At 43.1% G+C, this 6,739-nt stretch overlaps 1 protein-coding gene across 1 annotated transcript in view; it reads right to left on the bottom strand.

The window, feature by feature from the left end:
- The window catches only part of CDKL1 (cyclin dependent kinase like 1), a 39,123-nt gene that overhangs the window by 29,703 nt on the left and 2,681 nt on the right, over window positions 1–6,739 (bottom strand). The window lies entirely within an intron of this gene.

The raw sequence follows: 6,739 nt of genomic DNA, 5'->3' as shown, positions 1-6,739 counted from the left end.
ATGTGTTTAATTCAGAAAGTAATTTAACTTTAGGACAACTATTAACACTCAATGAAAAGTAGAGTGACATGCAAATGTTCCAATGAAAGAGACTTCAACTGCAAAAAATATTGTGACAGAGTTTTCAAGTTTAGTAACATACATGTTCAACACAATTTGTATTTTGCTTGTTAACGCATTTTGAATTAAGACAGCACATTTGTTTATTGTGGGCTGCCAATACACTGCTTTTTTTTAAGGGGCATGCACTGTTTTTTTGCACAGGGACTGCAACACAATGGCTCAGAAGGATCACATCCGTGCATTGTGCTAAAAAACACACGTGTCGTGATATGTACTGGGAAGCCATTTCTCCATCTTGAGGAAGAGAAGGAAAAGGGAAGATATGATTGAAATCGATAATTACATGAAGGGTGTGAATAGGGTTCAGGAGGGCAGTATTTATAATACGAAGTTGAAATCAAGAACACGGGGACATGACGTCACACTAGCATGAGGTGAGTTCAATAGTAACCTTAGAAACTATTATTTTACAGAAAGAGTAGTTGGTGCTTGGAACAGACATCCAACACAGGTAGTGAATCAGTCAGCAGTATGTGAGTTTAAAAACCAAGGATGTAAATAAGGTTCAAGAGGGAAGTATTATCAATATAAAGCTAAGATCAAGAATACGGGGACAAGTCCTCAAACTTGCAGGAGGAAAGTCCAAAAGTAACCTTATAAAGTTTAGGGTTTTTTTTCCCCAAAGAGTAGTTGATTTTTGGAGGCTTCTGATGTGAAGGGATGACTCTAAATTCTACCTCAGGGGGGCCTAAAATGTTTGGCCGGCACCATGGGAAGCCATTACGTTTAACCCAGGGAGGGTGGGATCCATTCAGAAGAGGATGATAGTTCTCCGTTCAGGCCTTCTCCGCCTCCTACCTTCTGTCTTGCTCCCAGAGCTGTGTTTCCTGATGTGAAGGGAAGTCTTCTGATGTGAAAAGGGGGCTCCTAATAGGGGGGGGGGGCTCTGATGTGAAAGGGATGGCCTCTGATGTAAAGGGATGGGGACTCTTGTGTGAATGGGAATCCTCTAATGTGAAAGGGTGGGGACATTGATGTCAAGGGGGAACCCTTTATTGTTCTGCTTAGTGTTCCCTTTACAATCCATACCAGACTCCTGTCTAGGATAAGGGTCTGGTATGGATCTTGGAGTGGACCACAAGTGTTTGTTTTACACATTTATATTTTAAACTGGGATGCCTCAAGATTTTGCATACTTTTAAAGGGTCCCATGACTGAAAAAGGTTGAGAAGCACTAAGCCCATATACACATACAGTGGACTTTTTCTGCTGTCACTCTTCTATGTCATGCAGCGCACTTAGCTTTGCACATAACCATGCGCTGCAGTAACCCATGGTCACACACGTGTTTTACTGCAACACAATAGCCTGAATCAGCCTTTAGACTGCATTTATTTCCCAAATTTGTGCTGCATTTATATGTAAGAGTTCTTTATTTCGAAGGTTTAAGTTGAACGGCTTTCAGGCACTTTCTCTCAACGGGCACTCGCTCCAGCATGGGCTGCACCTCATTGCTCTACAGCAGCTTCCTGATGGTGACAACAACGCCTTATTGTTACCTTCTTTGAAAAAGGTGACAACACAGCAATTGAAAGATAGTAACAGAGCGTTGTCACGTCACTCTATAACAGGAAGTGATGACTTTCCTGGCAGGATCACCAGTTATTATTTGAAAGAAAGCTCAAAATGTAAACAAGAAAAAGCCTTTTGGAACGACATTGAATATTTGAAGCTTAGATGAGATTTTAGCGATTGGGTTGATGTTAACTATACTGTAAATGGGTTGCAGAGGCCGTCTGTGGATTTCATGGTTACTTTCACTGGGGCAGACCTTGAGTATATACAGCAGGATCTCTTTCTCCCGAGTTACTGGCTCATTGTCAAAGTGTGAAGCTGAGGTGTAATTTAATGCTGCAGAACAAACACAGGCCTTCAGACTGAAGCAAAGCGCAGACCATCCGGCTCCACCAGAGACATTAGATGCTCTATCGCTGGCGAACCGATACATCTCGACTTTGTACCCTGAGCTTCTAGTTTCCTCTCTCACTTTCGTTCTTCTTTTTATTTTAATTTCTTTTGTATTATAATCTCTGTTGGAAACACCGCGCGGCCATCGGTCATGGTCAATGAAATATGAACACAAGGTATCCCTGCGGTTTTGCTGGTGAAACAGAACACCAGAAGTACAATGTCAGTGTACATACTCCTTTTAAAATATGTCATTTATTATCTGTGGGGCGGATCAGGGCTCAATAGACTCTTCTGATTGCTGTATAAACAGAAGAGGAAAAGAACTTCACAATGAAAGCCGCCAACTCGGGAGAAAACCCTTACATATATAGTGCTCGTCATTGGAACAAGTGTCATAACTTAAACCCGTTTCTTCCTGGTTCTGGTTCTTAGTAAACTGAAATCCTCTGCCCAGGAAGTCACCCACATACCTGAAATATACATGGTACATTTTTTGGCCAGCAGTATGTGGACATCCTTCCAAGCTATTGAGTTCAGGCGTTTCCAGTGAAGGGTTCTGTTAATGCTCCAGCATACAAAGACATTTTAGACAATTGAGCCCTTCCAACCTTGTGGTAACAGTTTGTTGAACACCCTTTTCTGTTCTAGCATGGCTGTGCCCCTGTGTACAAACCCAGCCCCATAAAGACGCGGTTTGAAGAGTTTGGTGTGGAGGAACTTGAATGGCCTTCATAAAGCCCTGACCTCAACCCTACTGAACACTTTGGGGATAAACTGGAGCTCCAATTCTCAAAATTCTTCTCATCCAACATAACTACCTGACCAAAGGAATTCTCTTTTGGGTGAATGGGCACAAATCTCCACAAACACCCTCCAAAATCTTGTGGAAAAGCTTCCAGAAGAGCGGAGGCTGTTACGGCTGCAAGGGGGGACTCAATACTAATGCCCATGGTTTTGGAATGGAGTGTCCAGCTTGCACATATAGGTGTGATGATCAGGTGTCAGTGAACCTTTAGCCATATAGTGTACATCACTTTGTGATGCTGCAAACTCAGTGATGTCACCGGCATCTAGCAAATGGATAGGTTACATACTCAGTGATGTTATCGGTCTCTAGTGAATGGATAGGCTGCATTCTCAGTGATGTCACCGGCCTCTAGTGAATGGATAGGCTGCATTTGATGACACTGGTCTCTAGTGAATGGATAGGAGGCATTCTCTGTGATGTCACCGGTCTCTAGTGAATGGATAGGAGGCATTCTCTGTGATGTCACCGGTCTCTAGTGAATGGATAGGCTACATTCTCAGTGATGTCACCGGTCTCTAGTGAATGGATAGGCTGCATTCTCAGTGATGTCACCGGTCTCTAGTGAATGGATAGGCTGTAGTCCCAGTGATGCCACCGGTCTCTAGTGAATGGACAGCATTCTAGTGAATGGATAGGCTGCATTCTCAGTGATGTCACCGGTCTCTAGTGAATGGATAGGCTGCATTCTCAGTGATGTCTCTGTCTGTAGTGAATGGATAGCATTCTATTGATGCGATGTCATCGGTCTCTAGTGAATGGATAGGCTGCATTCTCAGTGATGTCACCGGTCTCTAGTGAATGGATAGGCTGCATTCCCAGTGATGTCAATCATCCGTATTGTATGGATAGGCTGCATTCTCAGTGATGTCAACGGTCTGTAGTGAATGGATAGGCTGCATTCTCAGTGATATTGGTAGGCTCTAACAAATGAACAGGTTGGATTCTAAATGATGTCATCTGTTACTAGCAAATAGAAAGGATGCACAGTCAGTGATGTCACTGGCCTCTAGCGAATAGACAGCCTGCATTCCATCTCCTTGATCCTTCAACTGTCTTCAAAAGTGGCAATAAATATAAAGAGGGTGGTGGGTATCCACAAACAGGGCTAAATGACCATTCATTAATTGTCTATCTGGCAGATATACAGACCATCTAACTACCTACAATGAAAGGAACTGAATGCAGAAGGATGGTTGGTGGATGGTAAGTGCGGGATGGAATTGCACTGAACGCACCGGTTGGTTCTATAAAACTTAAGGCAACAATAACTCATAAAATTTCATTTTTTAATGCATGCTGGAAAGCATTCTATAATTGTTCTCCCTGATAAAAAAAAAAATCAAAATACATAAAGCAAACAAGGGTAAAACATGCTTTTTCATTGATGTGTATTACTGAATTTTGTATCTTGTCTGGAATACAAAGCAAAGTAGGTCACTATGTTTGAGGACATTTTGTCATCACAAGCACCATCCCATCACCTGAGCTGTTCCTCCTTCAAATGTGCTCATCATAATTTACATAGAGGAAGTATATCGTATAACGGAGTGAAAGGGCCCAGTAAATGTGCGCTAGTAAAGAGTAAGGGTAATTATACTCACAGGCAATAACCCCTAACCCACAAGCGGTGGATTTGGCCACTGTGCCAGGACACTTGTTTGACAAACACACAGGGGATGCACCTGCCAAGTAACCAGCTATCAGTCAAGTCTTGCCGACAATCTCTCAGCGGCTCCTGTCAACACCATCACATTATTCCAGCACGGTCTCAGCAAGGGCAATGGAGAGGAAGGCTTGGCTGCTTTGCACAGGGGTTGGCCTTTCTCTTGGCTCACCAGTCTGGCAAGGAGAGGCTATCCTGGAAACAAGATAAGTCTAATAGGAGTATGTGACACGGGACTGTTAACGTGAACCTATTATTACCAACTCCAAGCAGGATGGATTCATTATGTGCTGCAGTATCGGGCAGTAAAAAGCACATTACTTCAACGCAAGTTAGCAGACAAACCCTGGTGCCATTCATTTTAAATGGCACCCTAACATAGTAGAAGGGAACACAGCCGCATTGCAGTGTACCACATGGGGTGCTGCATTAAGAAAAAAAAAAAGAAGTGCCATGTCTGATTTATGATGCATTAAGCTGCCAATACATTCATAATAAATTTGCACAGTAATGCTTAGGAGTCTACTTATAACCAATTCGCAGAGCCATTCCCTCTACAAATCTTTTTGAAGATTCTTTCTGTGTAAATAAAACTAAAACAAACGTTCTTATTTATATTTCCATGTTCATGGGCATCAAAAGTGCACATACCTGCCTGGAAGAGTACATGGGAAGTGCTCTGATCTTCTGCAAAATGCAGAATTTTTGGCCAAATCCTGTTGCGTGATTAAAAATCTGCTGTGTGAACTTCAGCTGTACACACTGGCAGATCTTCAAACCAACTTTCTTACAACAAAAGAATCTATTTAGAACATTGGATGATGCCATCAGTGACCTGACAAATGTCGTTCAAAATGTTGTTTGATTTTAACTAGGGATGCACCGATACTAGTATTTGGGTGAGTACTCGCATTTGCCCAAATGTTCCCAATGCCTATCCCGGAACTTACTGTATCAGGAAGCCGTACAGCAGTCATTACACGCCGCCCGGCTTCCCGATTGGCCAGCTCCATGCTACCTCGTCACCTGGTGATGAGGGAGCATGGAGACGGCTTCTCGGTTAATCCGGAAGCCTGGTGGCGAGTCATTACATGCCGCCCGCCTTCCTTAAAAGGGACGTCCGTTATTGGTATTCGGTATCAGCGAGTGTTAAAAAAAAAAAAAAGTAAATCGGTACTCTTACTCGATACCGGAAAACCGGTATTGGTGCATCCCTAGTTTTATCTTTCAATTTTGGAATCGAAAGCAGTTTCCGGACGTAAATCATGTCCTCGGTTAGAATTTTGTCAGAAAAGTTTTCCATCCCGCTCCTTCGATTCAATTTTATTCATCACTACGGTCGAAAATGATCATCAATTTGACCCCATTAACTATTAGAAAATAGAATAAGCGTCCTGAAAATAATTTCTTTGAACTAACTTCTACTGGGGTATGGCCAGCTTTAACCTATATCAGGGGTAGGAAAACTCCGGACCTCCAGCTGTTGCGAAGCTATGAATCCCATGAGGTATTGCAAGACAGCCACAGGCATGACTCCAAAAAGGTACTTCCCTCCTCTAAATGCTAAGGACCTGTAGATGGTCATGGCTCCCAGTTCTCCAGGTGTTGCACATGCATGTGTCAGTTCTGGAACAAAATGATTCTGAAATGATTCTGCACTGGTGATTCTGCACAAGGGCAGGTTCACACCATTTTCCAGACCATATCCGGAATGCAGTGCATTGCGGTTTGCCGCATTTTACCACGATTTTGCCGCATTCCGGATTTTTTTTTGCTGTTGCTTAAACTGGGCATCCAGGTGACTTCCGGTGCGTTTTTGATGCGTTCCAGGGCATTCCAGACCAGACAAAATGAGACATGCAGTATTTTTCTGGTCTGGAACGGACTGCGCTGGTGTGAACAGAGGCCAGAAATAGCATAGGGATACATTAGGAAGCATTTTGGGTCCGGAGATGATCTGGATGTGCTGTGAAAGGGCCCTAAAACTCTTTGCAATGGAGAGAATTAAAAGACAGCTAAACCCAAAAACATGCATTCAATATATTGCAGTCATCACATCTAAGGACTGGTAAGCTGGACAAATCCCAGGAGCCAGGTAGCCAATGCCTAAAAATTACAGCTGAAGTGTACCTTAAGTTTTCTCTGGTTGTTATCAAGGGAGCTGACTTCTAAAAACGATTTCCCTGGGTTCTAGATTGGACACAGTGGCTCCTGCATTCCATATGAAGTCGTCC

This window comes from Nanorana parkeri, unplaced genomic scaffold, assembly GCF_000935625.1.
Source record: "Nanorana parkeri isolate BGI_ZX_2015 unplaced genomic scaffold, ASM93562v1 scaffold928, whole genome shotgun sequence".
Classification (NCBI taxonomy): domain Eukaryota; kingdom Metazoa; phylum Chordata; class Amphibia; order Anura; family Dicroglossidae; genus Nanorana; species Nanorana parkeri.
This window is presented reverse-complemented; position numbering and strand designations above follow the sequence as displayed.